The sequence below is a fragment of the Chiloscyllium punctatum genome, chromosome 42 (assembly GCF_047496795.1).
Source record: "Chiloscyllium punctatum isolate Juve2018m chromosome 42, sChiPun1.3, whole genome shotgun sequence".
Lineage (NCBI taxonomy): Eukaryota > Metazoa > Chordata > Chondrichthyes > Orectolobiformes > Hemiscylliidae > Chiloscyllium > Chiloscyllium punctatum.
The window spans coordinates 44,396,892-44,411,145 of NC_092780.1; the positions used below are offsets into that span (position 1 = coordinate 44,396,892).

Here is a 14,254-nt window from a genome sequence, read left to right on the forward strand (position 1 = left end):
GAAGGACATTTTTTCTATTGAGGGAGTCCCCAGCGAAAGTTCACCAGACTGATTCTTGGGATGGCAAGACTGACATATGAGGAAAAATTGGATCGACTGGGCTTGTACTCACTGGAATTTCAGAAAAATGAGAAGGGAATCTCATGGCAAAATATAAAATCCTGATGACACTGGACAAGCTAGATATGAGAAGAAGGTTCCCAATGTTGGGGAAGTCCAGAACTAGGGATCATGTTCTAAAACTAAGGGATAAGCCATTCAGGACTGAGATGAGGAAGAATATCTTCAATCAAAGTTGTGAACCTGTGAAATTCTCTCTCACAGGAAGCTGTTGGGGCCAGTTCATTAGATGTGTTCAAGAGGAAGTTGGACATGGCCAGGGGCTTGGAGAGAGGGCGGCATGGGATACTGAGATTGCATAATCAGCCCTCATCATATTGAATGGTAGTATAGGCTCGAAGGGCCGATTGGCCTACTCCTGCCCCTATTTTCTATGTTTCTATGTAATGTGATTAGGAAGGAGCTCTCAGACTTTGACCCAGTAACACTGAAAGAATGGAATATATTTTGAAGTCAGAATGGTGAGTGGCTTGGAGGGGAACTTGGAGGGTGGTGTTCTCATGTATCTGCTACCCTTGACATTTTAGATGGAAGTGGTTGTGGGTTTGAAAGGTGTGTAGTTTTGACTTTTTGCAGTGCATCTTTTGAATACTACATACTGCTTCTGATGAGCAGTGATGCTAAAAGGAATGGATGTTTGTGGATGTAGTATCAATCACGCTATTTGCTTTGATTGTTGCTCATTGGAGCTGCACTCATCCAGGAAAACTCCTGACTTGTGTATTATCGATGGGGGATTAGTTTTGAGAAGTCAGGAAGTGAATTACCCAGTATTCCTAGTTTCTGACCTGCTGTTGTGGCTAACCGTATTTATATGTCTCATCCAATTCAGTTTCTGGATAATTGTAACCCCCAGGGTATTGATGGTGGGAGATTCATTGATGGTAACACCATTGAATGCCAAAAGGTGATGGTTAGATTATCTCTTATTGAAGATGATCATTGTCCAGCATTTGTGTGGCATGAACTTTCCTTGCTCATGCCTCCAACTTTCTGCAATTGAACATGGATTGCTTTCGTGTCTGAGGAGTCATAAATGCTACTGAACATTATGCAATTAGCAGTAAACATGCCCATTTATAATGGATGGATTTCCCCCTTGCTGCAATAGAGATCCTTCAATGTTCCATTGATGACAAGAGTGATGCCATCCGGAGTTCTGGGACAGTAAGGTTGGAGAGGAAAAATCTGATAAAGTGCAATCCAAAACAAGTCCTTAATGATGATCCAGGCAGAAAATATTTTTGTGATATCAACAGCAGTAATGGTAGGTGAAGGTTGCAGGAGTAGGGAGACCCCCAGTTATTCAGGTTTCCTTCCTATCGAACTGAATCTACCTTCTCGCAAGGACAGTGTGACTACTGATGTGCAACAGCCTTCCCCAAACTAAAACTCTCCAGCCCAGCAACATCCTGGTAAATCACCTCTGCACCATCTCCTGTGCTATCACATTCCTCCTTTGATGTGAATTCCAGAATTGTACACAATACACTAACCAACTTCCTATATAGTTCCTATTTAACTTCCCTACTCTTAAATTCTATTCACCTGTCCTGATACCTTAAAGGACTGATTCACATGCACACCATGATCCTTAGTCATGAACCTACTGATCAACCCAACAACATTCAAGTCTAAACGCACCACAAACAACAAGGGCCCTAACAGTGATCCCTGTGGAATCCCTCTGGACACAGGCTTCTGGTCACAAAAATACCCATCCACCATCACTTCAGACAAGCATGCATTCAATATGCCAAATTTCCTTGGATTCCAGGGCCTCCTAACTTTGCTATCAGTCTCCCATGCAGAACTTTATTAAAAGTCTTATTGAAGTTTAGGTAGATTATATTGAATGCACACACATGAATGTTCATCTACACGCCTTGTCACCTCATCAAGAATTTCAATCCAATTGGTCAGGCAATTGGTCTGAGCTGAATGTTTTTTTAATTGGACACTGCTTCTCCAAGTGTAGATTAGTTCCATCCCTCAGAGTTGATTCCAATAGTTTCCATACCACTGTGGTCAGGCTGCTGGGCCTGTTATTTCCTGGTTTGTCCCTTGCTCCCTTCTTGAATAATGGTACCACATTAGTTGTCCTCCAGTCCTCTGGCATCTTTCCTGTGGTTAGAGTGCGATTGAGAATCATTGCTGTTCTTTCCTTATTTAACAACCTGGGATACATTTCATGCACTCCTGGAGATTTATCTACTTTTAAGTCTGCCAGAGAGCTCAGAACCTCTCCTCTGTCCATGCTAATTTCTTTAATTCTATCCTAGGTCTTCTCCATGATTTCTATACCCTCTATTTTCTATTTTTTTCTGTATGTTATACTTCTATACATGATATCGTCCCTCCCACTAGTGAACATCAACACAAAAAGCACAGTTAGAATCCAACCTATATCCTCAGGTTCCATGTGATAACTACCACTATGGTCCTTAATAGTCTGTAGTCCTCTGCTACATATCCTTTCATCCTTAAATGTATTTTTAAAATAATTTAGTATTTTCTTTTTATTTTACCTGCCATTATTCTTTTGAGACCCCATTTTGCTCTCTTAATCTCCTTTTCAAGTTTTCTCTGGCATTCTGTAGTACTCTAAGGCTTCTGCTGTTTGTCATCCTTGATATCTGCAATTAACCTCCCTTTTTCTCTTTATCCAATCCCGTATATCCCTTGTTATCCAGGGATCACATGATTTGTTGCTCCCACTCATTGTTCACTTTTTCTAATTAAGTGTTTTTTAAAACATGTACTGTCGTTAGACCCTTCCTTGATTAAGAATATTATACTCCAATCTTCAGGAACCCTCTCTATGTTGAGCAAACATTAAATGATTATACCAATCCCTATCTAAATCCCACTTCCCTAGCAACCTAGATGCAAGCAATTCAGACCGTGAAACTTATTCACTTTAAGATCGCTAACCTCTCCAGTGAATCCTGCCTGTCCATTTTACATGCCATCCATTATCTCTACTGGCTCCGCTTCGATCAATATTTTACCACCATCTGTTTGTTTAGTAGACACCAGTGCAAAGAACTCATTAAGTATTCTAGCCTTGCCCAATGCAAAACATAGATGTCCCTAATTGGAACTTTGCTATCACTACCTGCTGACTATTTACATGCCGGAGGACATTTTTAGGTTCTCTCTGTTAACGTTGTTCTATTCTCAAACTCTCCCTTTGTCTCCTTTTCACCTCCCATTATAACTAATTGCATTTCACCTACTTCCTGCTTGAGGAATTCATCTGATATGATACATTCTTCTTTATTGCTTCATCGTAGTCTCTTATCTTCCTCATTATCCAAAGAGGCCTATTTTTGATTGCCCTGTTCTCCCTCTTGTTGGAATATATGTAGCATGGCCCTGAAATGTCTTCTCCTAAAAGATTACCCGTTATTCTGTCAAAACATTTCTGTCAGTCTTTGGTACAGTATTACAGTGGCTCGCTCTATCATCCCATTGAATTTATACAATTTTGAAACATTGTTCTGCCCTTTTACCTGCCAAATTTAAAGCTCGTGACATGATGGTCACTCTTACCCCAGTGTTCTCCCAACAGATACTTCATTCATTCCCACCTCATCCCCACACCAGGCCAGCAGTATCTCCTTTTAAAAATCAAAGCAAAATGTGCTGCAGAAGCTCAGCAGGCTTGACAGCATTGATAAGTCTATTTCAAAGGGAATAGGGTATAACAATAGAGAGGTCATGCCAAGTTATACAAGGCATTAGTCAGACTGCAACTCTTGGTGCAGAGACCCTTGCAGTTTGTTATAGAATCATAGAAACCCTACAGTATGGAAGCAGACCACTTGTCCCATCCAGTCCACACCAACCCTCTGGAGAGCATCACACCCAGACCAGAGAAAGTGAGGACTGCAGATGCTGGAGATCAAAGTCGAGAGTGTGGGGCTGGAAAAGTACAACAGGTCAGGCAACATCTGAGGAGCAGGAGAATCAACGTTTCAGGCATAAGCCCTTCATCAGGAATGATGCCCGAAACGTCGATTCTCCTGCTCCTCGGATGCTGCCTGACCTGCTGTGTTTTTCCAGCACCACAATCACACTCAGACCACCCAATCCCTGTAACCATGCATTTCCTATGGCTAATATCCCTGGATATCCCTGGACACCATGGGCAATTTAGTACAGCGATTCTAACTAACCTGCACATCTTCGGACTGTGGGACAAACCTGGAGCACCTGAAGGAAACCCATGGAGACACAGGGAGATGGTGAAAACTCCACACAGACAGTCGGCTGAGGACAGAATCAAACCTGGCTCTCTGTGCTGTGAGGTAGCAGCACTAACCACTGAGGCACCATGCCACTCATAATGTACATTAATGATTTGGATGCAAATGTAGAAGGTGTAAGTTTGCAGATGACATGAAAATTTAAGTTTGTTATTGACAGAGATAAGGATGGCCTCAGGCTACAGTCTAGTAATGATCAGCTGGTACATTCGGCAGAGCAATGGCAAATGAAAGTTAATCCTGATAAGTGTGAGATGATGCCTTTTAGGAAGTGTAATAAGGAAAGGATTAGATGGCATTTGCCTAAGAGGGTAGTGGAGGCAGCCACTCTCACAACATTTATAAAGATTCTGGATGAGCATTTAAAATGCCAATGCAGAGTAGGCTTTAGAGCAAGATCAGGTACATGGGATTAACGTAATTGGGTGTTTATTGGTTGCTATAGGCATGGTGGGCCAAAGGGTCCATTTCTATGTTGTATGACTGTATGACACAGCTGCAGTAGTGCAAACAGTTCCCGTCTTTTTATCTAAGGAAAGATATACTCGCTTTGGAAGCAGTCCAGAGCCAATTCACTAGGCTGATCCTGGGTACAGAGAGACTGTCTTATGGGGAGAAGTTGAGTAGTTTGGGCATGAATTCATTGATGTTTAGAAGAATCAGAGTCGAACTTATTGAAACTTATAAGATTCTTAGGGGGTGTGACAGAATATAACAGGGCATAATCTCAGAAGAATTACCCATTTAAGAAAGAGATGAAGAAGATCCTTTCTCTCAGTGGGTGATGAATTTGTGAGATTCTTTATCATAGAGCATTGTAGAGGTTGGATCATTAATTGTATTCAAGTCTAAGATAGAAAGATATTTAATAGTAAGGAAATCAGGGGTTATGGGGAAAAGGCAGCAAAGTGGAATTGTGGATGATCAGATCAGCCATGATCTTACTGCATTGTGGAGCAAAGTCCAATGGCCAAATAGCCAATTTTTGCCCCTCTAACTTATAGTCTTACAGATACAATGTGACTTTTCTTCAGAAGAGAGAAGTGGAAATGTGATGGGATTTATCTATTCGAAAAGTGGGGGAGAAGCAAGTGGAACAAAAGAGCAGTTCAGGGAAGAGTTATCGGGATCAAACAGATCATAGAACAAAAGTGAAAGGGAGTAGTGATGTGTAGACAATCAATAGGTCTTAGGTAGCAACTGAATATATAGCTGACCAAAATGGGCTGTGACTGAAAGCAAAACTATGAGAAAGACAATCAAATCAGAGGATAGAGTTTACGATTTGAAGTTATTCAACTTAGTACTGACTCCTGAAAACTATGAATTAAAAATAAAGTTGTTCCTCCAATTTGTGTTGAGCATCAATGCATTGCACAAGCAGGACTAGGACCTGTGAGCATGAGAGCAGGATGGTATACTGGAGTGGACAGTAACCAGAAGACTGGAATAAATCTTGTGGATAGAATGGGTGTCTACTGCAAAGTGATCACATTGCAAGGCCTTGATCTCTGCTTTGTAGAGGGAGCCGTGTTGTCGAGAAAGCCTCCTTCCTAATTGGACCAAGGAAGTTCCCTGAACACATTTTAGAAATTTCTCCCCATCTTTTGCCTTTGCTCTAATCTTCTCAAAATCAATACTTAGGTAAGTAATTATTAATTTCGTCACTCTAAACTCCTCGCACATCTATGATGTCCCTGGAGATTTGCTTCTCTGTCTCTCTTGCTGTTTGAAGACTTATGGAATTTTTAGATAGATTAGATTACTTACAGTGTGGAAACAGGCCCTTCGGCCCAACAAGTCCACACCGACCCGCCGAAGCACACCCACCCATACCCATTCCCCTACATTTACCCTGCATCTAACACTACGGGCAATTTAGCGTGGCCAATTCACCTAACCTGCACATTTTTGGACTGTGGGAGGAAACCAGAGCACCCGGAGGAAACCCACACAGACACGGGGAGAATGTGCAAACTCCACACAGTCAGTCGCCTGAGGCGGGAATTGAACCCGGGTCTCTGGCGCTGTGAGGCAGCAGTGCTAACCACTGTGCCACCATGCTGCCCGCCTAGTCCTCCTAGTCCCCAACTCTTTATCATGTGATCATTTTTGCTTTCCAGCTGTAATCAAATGGAAACTGAAAGAACTGTGGATGCTGTAAATCAAAGACAAAAATAGAAATTGCTGGAATAGCTAAGCAAATCGGGCAGCATCTGTGGAGAGAGATGAGAGATAACATTTCAGGTTAAGTGACCCTTCCTCAGCAGTTCAGATGGAGGCTGACTGTGATAAACAGGAGCAAATTAGCATTGAGAGGGAGGAGGTTTTCATGATTTTATCTTGCTTGAAAGTGGATAAGTCCTCAGGCTCAGATGTATTTCAGGCTGCTGTGGGAGATTGCAGTGCCCCCTGACACTGATTTTCAAATATTCTTGGCCGCAGGACAGGGACCAGAGGACAGCTAAAGTGGTACCATTATTCAAGAAGGATAATAAGGATAAACCAGGTTAGTGAATCAAACAGTGAATCAGTCTGGAAATTATTGGAAAAAATTATGAGGATCAGAATTAATCTTTCTTGGAGTGCCATGAATTCATCAAAAATATTCAATATGGCTTTATCAGGGGAGATCATTTCAAACAAATTTGATTGAACTTTTAGAGGAGGTGACTAAGTGAGTAGACTTTCAGCATTAGAATTAGCTTTATTGTCTTCATTGAAAGGGGCATTGAGTGCAAGGATAGACAAGTTATGCTGGAGCTTCATAGAGCTTTACCTAGGCCATACTTGGAATATTGTGCACAATTCTGATCACCACACTAGCAGAAGGATGTGGGTGCTTTGGAGAGAGTACAGAAAAGGTTTACTAGGATGTTGCCTGGTACGGGGGATTTTAGCTATGAAGAAAGTTTGGATAGGCTGGATTTGTTTTCACTGGAACACAGGAGCTTGAGGGGGTGACCTGATAGAAGCTTATAAGATTGAGAATGGCATGGATGGAGGCTATTTCCCAGGGTGGAGGGGTCCATTACTAGGGGACACAGGTTCAAGGTGCGAAAGTGGAAGTTTAAAAGAGATGTGTGAGGTATGTTTTTCACACAAAGGGTGGTGAATGTCCAGAACGTGTTGCCAGAGGAAATGCTGGAAGTAGACAGAATGGCAGCATTCAAGAAGCACCTGGATAAAGGGATACGGATCTTGTAAGGGAAGACAGTTTTAGTATGGAAGCGCAACATGTGTTGGCGCAAAATTGGAGGGCCAAATGGCCTCTTCCTATACTGTATTGGTCTTTGTTCTTTGCCACATGTACTGAAACGAGTACAATGAAAAGTTTAGAAGTCACTATTTACAACACCATCTTAGGTACAAAGATACCTAGGTACAGCTTCTTCAGGGACAAGACCTGGGAAAAATAAAGAAAAAGAAGACCGGCATTGCAGAACTAGAAGTTCAGAACACAGTCTCCCAACCTGGATATGCTGACACCTAGCCTCCAGTCCACACCGGGCCTTGGCTCCAATCCACACTGGGCCTAGGCTCCAGTTCACATCGGGCCTTGGCTCTAGTCTATACCAGGCTTCACCTTGAGTTTCATGAGGCTGGGAGATCATTCTGGATATTATTTGTTCACATAAGGGCGTTGTTCCAGGATGGCAGTTATTGCCGATCTCTAATTGCCCAAAGAGCAGTAAATAGTCAACCACCTTGCTGCGGGTCTAGAATCACACATAGGCCAGACCAGATAAGGATGTCCTTCCTTAAAGGACATGGATCTTTTCCAACAATCACTTCATGGTCATCATTAGATTCTTAATTCTGGATATTCTTTATTTAATCCAAATTCGCCATCTTCCATGGCATGATTCAAACCCTGGGTCTCCAAGAATATTATCTGTGTGTCTGGGTTAACAGTGCAGTGATATTAGTACTAGGCTGTCACCTTAGACGAGGGTAATGCAGTTGGTGTAGTCTACATGGACTTCAGGGAGACATTTAACAAGGTCTCACAAAGCAGACTGCTTAACGAGCTAAGACCCCATCAGATCCAGGACAATTTGGAAATCCAAAAGCTGACTTACTAACAGGAAGCAGAGTGTGACGGTTAGGAGGGTAGTTTTGTGACTGGAAGCCTGTGTCAGTGCTGGCTGCTTTGCTGCTTGTTGTATATTTAATGATTTAAATGTGAATGTAGGAAGTATGACAGTAAGTCAGCACAAAATTTGGTGGTACGGTAAATATCGAAGAGGATAGCCTGAGACAACAGACAATGATGTAAACAGGCTGGTCAGATGGGCTGAGTGACAAATGGAATTTAATTCTGAGAAATGTGAGGTGATGCATTTTGAGAGGACAAACAGGCAAGGGAGTACATGATGAATGGTAGGACCCTTAGGGTGGCACGGTGGCTCAATGGTTAGCATACCTACCTCACAGCATCAAGGTTCAATTCCAGCCTCAAGCGACTGTCTGTGTGGAGTTTGTACGTTCTGCCCGTGTCTGCATGGGTTTCCTCTGAGTGCTCCGGTTTCCTCCCACAATCCAAAGATGCACAGGTTAGGTGAATTGCCCATGCTAAATTGCCTGTAATGATCAGGGATGTGTCGGTTAGGTGCATTAGTTAGGCATAAATATAGAGTAATAGGGTAGGGGAATTGGGTCTGTATAGGGTTACTCTTCGGAGGGTCGGTGTGGACTTGTTGAGCCAAATGGCCTGATTCTACACTGTCGGGGTTCCATGATTAAAACTACAGAAGATCAGTGTGACCTTGGTGTGCATGACTATAGATCCTTAAAGATAGCAGGACAGGTAGATAAGGCAGTTGAGAAGGCATATCGGATACTTTCCTTTATTTGTCAAGGCATTGAATGCAAGAGCAAGGAGGTTATGATGGAACTATTTAAGACATTAGATCAGAGGCAGTGTACAGTGTGTAGTTCTGGTCACCATACTATAGCGCATGTGATTGCACTGGAGAGGGTGCACAGGAGATTCACCAGTCAGTTGCCTCAATCATCAATGCAGAGAGACTTGATACTGGGACTGTTATCCTCGGAGTAGAGAAGGCTGGGACGTGACCTAATAAAGATGTACAAAATTATGAGTGACATTGATAGAGCATATATGGAGAAATATTTCCCCTTTGGAGAGGGAGCAATAACCAGGGGCACAGTTTTAAGCTAAGGAGCAGGAGGTGCAGACAGCAGTTCAGATTTTCTTTTACTCAGAAGGTTGTGGATGTCGGGACTTCATCGCCTCAAAGGGTATTGAGGTTTGAAACCTCATTGCCTAAAAGGGTGTTGAGGTGAGAAACCTCAGGACTATTAAGAAGCATTTAGATGAGTATTTGAAACACCATGAGACCCATGGTTATGGACCAAATGCTGGGAAACGGGATTGGAGTAGATGGATATTGGATGACCGGTGTGTATGTGATGGACTGAAGGGCCTTTCTCGTTGCTGTAAAAGCTCTAATGATTCTCTAAGCAATTTTTTTTTTCCTGTTAGGTTTTTGGAACAGTTTGCACCCTTGAAAATCAAGAACCATTGGAATTGTTGAACTTTGCCATTTTAAAGTCATGTACCCATTAGAACCATTGCATTATAATGATACAGGAGTGTTTGTACCTATAGTTTACCAACCTCGTACACAACTGTGTATGTCTGCATACCTGCAATATAAACCTATTGTTATCAGCACTTGTTAGTATGCTAATATGGAAGTGTTTCATTCCCTTGTGACATCTGATATTGTCACTGCTTGGGTTTTAATTCTTCATTCATGGGATATTGCCCAGGATTTGCTACAGTTGGACATGTGTTGCTTTGGTATCAGGAGTTGTGAATGATGCTGAACATTGTGCAGTCATCAGCGAACATCTCACTTCTGACCTTATGATGGAGGAAAGATCCTTGATGCTTGGGCCTAGGACACTACCCTGAGGAGCAACTGCAGAGATATTCTGGAGCTGAGACAATTATATGCCTTATTTACTCCTCCTATATGCTGGTGCCCATCCCCTGACAATTTGCCTTAAGTCCTCCTGAACACACTAATGCATGTCCCATTGGTCCTATCCTTCTAAGGTATCTTTAAAGAGATGCTATCTCTTTGAAGAGATCCAGTAGCAGTGCTCCAAGAATCTAAAGCATTCCCTACTGTACTATTGCCTCAAGTCACACATTCATCTACCTCATATTCCTATTTCTAATCTGGATAGTGTGTGGCATTTTGAGATGCTACGTTTGAACTTCCATCCATGCATCTGAAAATCTGACTATAGAACTCCAATATCTGCTTTTTCTATACATAGTACTATGAATACCTGAAACTTCTAACTCATTCCCTGCCCCTGCAGAATATTTGGAACCTCCTCCATATGCCATTAACCTGGGACCATGGAGACAATTCAGTATGATTGCCTCACAATGACTGGTCCTATCTGTCCTAATAGAATCAATTGAATCTCATTTAATAACTGCATCTCTACATGTTGCTGTTTCTTCCTCTACAGTCATTTGCCAATTGGCAACAAAGTCTGGACTGCACTCCTTCCGGGTATCATCAATCCCAGTAGTCATCTATTCAGACTACCACATTGAGAGGGATACCTGCACATAATTTGAGAGGTTCTAATAAAATCACTTAGCATATGAATCCTGAAGGTGACTAACCTTTCTTCGGGTGGGACTCCCTTATTTGCAGAATTGAGATCATAAGTTTCAAATGCAGGTCAAGTGAGTGAAATTGTCTATAATTTTCCATGTGTGAAGGACAGAGATTCGGGCACATTCATGAGAGGTGTCCAGTGCTTTAATTGGACAGGCCTGGCTTTATTCTATTGCATAGACTCAAAGCTCATCAGCAATTCAGTATTACTTGACAATGGTTTACTTGAGAGATTGGTGTCAGATTTGGAGCATTGTTTTGGTAGCATAGGTAGGAGTGTAAAGGCAGCTGGGATATGCCTGTTATCAAGCTATGAACACATTGGGCTGTGGTAATGCCCAAACCGCAGGTGACAAGTTGCTATGACAGTCTGATCTTATTAGGATCAACACATTCACTGTTGCCAAATCCTCACAGATGGAAGTTTTGACATTGTCATGGATTGATATTGTCTTCTTGTGACCAATCAACAACATTTACATCTTTCCTACTGGCTTTGTTGGTGTTTCCTGTTGTTAGGTTTTTGGAACAGTTTGTGTTTTTCATTCACTAAGTGTTTGTGTGAAAATAATTCCAATATTGAGTTACAATTATTTACCTGTGAGTGATGGAACAGGTGAAGGAGGGAATTCCTTATCTTTTATTTGCCATGTTGGTACACCTACCAGTGCGTGAAGGCTCTGTCTGAAGTATTGAAGAGGTGCATGCTCTGAAAATAGAAAGTATGTCTGAAGAGCTTTCATTGTTTAATGCCTTTCTGCAGTCACAGTTGACAGAATTTGTTTGGCTGATTTCCCACTTCAGTTACCAATGGGTACTGCAAAGATCATTTTTGGGTCCACTGTTGTTTGTCATTTGATTAATGTCAGAATGTCACCCGATACCATCCTCTTCACTGTCTCCAACACCATAAATGATCTGGATGAGGGCATAGAAGGATGGGTTAGTAAATTCACAAATGACACTAAGGTCAGTAGAGTTGTGGATAGTGATGAAGGACGTTGTAGGTTATAGAGAGACATAGATAAGCTGCAAAGCTGGGCTGAGAGGTGACAAATGGAGTTTAATGTGGAAAAGTGTGAAGTGACTCAGTTTGGAAGGAGTAACAGGAATGCAGAGTACTGGGCTAATGGTACAATTCTTGGCAGTGTAGATGAGCAGACAGATTTTGGTGTCCAGGTACATAGATCCCTGAAAGTTGCCACCCAGGTTGATAGGGTTGTTAAGAAGGCATACAGTGTGTTAGCTTTTATTAGAAGAAGAATTGAGTTTCAGAATCATGAGATCATGCTGCAGCTGTACAAATATCTGGTGTGGCGGTACTTGGAGTATTGTGTACAGTTCTGGTCACTGCATTATAGGAAGGATGTGGAAGCTTTGGAAAGAGTTCAGAGGAGATTTACCAGGATGTTGCCTGGTATGGAGGGAAGGTTTTAGGAGGAAAGGCTGTGGGACTTGAAGCTGTTTTCATTAGAGAGAAGAAGTTGAGAGGTGACGTAATTGAGACATAAGATAATCAGAGGATTAGAGATGCTGGACAGGGAGTGCCTTTTTCCTCGGATGGTGATGGCCAGCATGAGGGAGCACAGCTTTAAATTAAGGGGTGATAGATATAGGACAGATGTCAGAGGTAGTTTCTCTACTCAGAGAGTAGTTGGTGCATGGAACGCACTGCCTGCAACAGTAGTTGACTCGTCGATGTTAAAGGCGTTTAAATAGTCATTGGATAGACATATGGATGAGAATGGATTAGTGTAGGATAGATAGACTTCAGATTGATTTCACAGGTTGGTGCAACATCAAGATCTGAAGGGCCTGTACTGTGCTGTAATGTTCTATATTTTATATGCATTAGGGCTTTGCAGCAGCCAACACCTGTCCTAATACAGTTGAGACACAGTCACATAGGTTGACTTTCACTGACTCTTGAAAGGAAGGGCCATACCATAGCTCATGTGCCTCCACGTGTAGATCTGTTGACCAATCAATAGGTTAGCAGTCCAGGTGGTTACTGGGTAGGGGCTGCACAGTATGTTGGAAGCTGTCCCTGCAATCAGGTTGTTTCTCATTGACTCTTTCTGAAAGAGTCACTGGTTTGCTCTGTTCATTCAACAGGTGGTGTTAGTGACAGTGAGAAGGATGGTATTGGGTGACATTCCGACATGAATCAACTGGTAAATTGGACAGAACAATGGCAGATGGAATTTAATCCTGCTAAGTGTGAGGTGATGCATTTTGGAAGATAGAATAAGGAAACACTTTACACAATGAATGGTAAATCCCAAGGGAGTACTGAGGAATGAAACCTTGTTTATTAAGTCCATTGACTCTTGAAGGTATCAGCAGAAGTGGACAGGGTGGTTTGTCCTCATTTGTCAGGGTGTAGAATACAGATACAAGGAATTTTTGTTTCTAACTTTACAAGGTCGGACTGGAGGCCTATGATTAGTGGAGTGCCTCAGGGGTTGGCCCTGGCCCTATTGTTGTTTATTTTCTATATCAATGATTTGGATGAAAATGTACAAGGCATGATTAGTAAGTTTGCAGATGAAGCTAAAATAGATGGTATTGTGGACAGTAAGCAAGGTTATCAGACATTACAGCAGGACCTCAATCAGCTGGGGAAGTGGGCCAAGAAATGGCAAATGGAATTTAATATAGATAAGTGTGAGGGCTTGCATTTTGGAAAGTCAAATCAAGGTTGGAGTTTTGTGGTCCATGATAGGCCCTTAAGGAATGTAGTGGAACAAAGGGATCTTGGAGTTCAGGTATATAGTATTCTGAAAGTGGAGTCATAGGTAGACAGGGTGTTGAAGAAGGCTTTTGGCTCACTGGCCCTCATCAGTCAGGGCATTGAGTATAGAAGTTGGGAAGTTATGTTGCAGTTGTACTGGATGTTAGTGAGGCCACATTAGAGTGTTGTGTTCAGTTTTGGTCACCTTGCTATCAGAAGCAAAGAGTGCTGTACTGGAAAGAGTGCAGAAGAAATTTACAAGGATGTTGCCTGGACTCAATGGTCTGAGTTATAGGGAAAGGTTGTACAAGCTAGACTTTTTTCTTTAGAGCGTAGGAGACTGAGGGGAGATCTTACAGAAGTGCATGAGATCATGACAGGAATGGATAAGGTGAGTGCAATCAGTCTTTTTGCCAGGATTGGGGAATTGAGGACTAGAGGGCATCAGTTTATGGTTT

General features: G+C 42.2%; 1 protein-coding gene across 5 annotated transcripts in view; it reads right to left on the reverse strand.

The window, feature by feature from the left end:
* Positions 1-14,254, reverse strand: part of LOC140465922 (corticotropin-releasing factor receptor 1-like) — a 345,472-nt gene that overhangs the window by 310,083 nt on the left and 21,135 nt on the right. The window contains exon 2 of one of the 5 annotated variants that reach the window (XM_072561876.1): positions 11,728-11,771. The exons of the other annotated variants lie outside the window; for them this stretch is intronic. The gene's annotated coding sequence lies outside the window, so the exon portion shown is untranslated. The remainder of the gene's footprint in view (positions 1-11,727; positions 11,772-14,254) is intronic. 5 annotated transcript variants of the gene reach the window in all.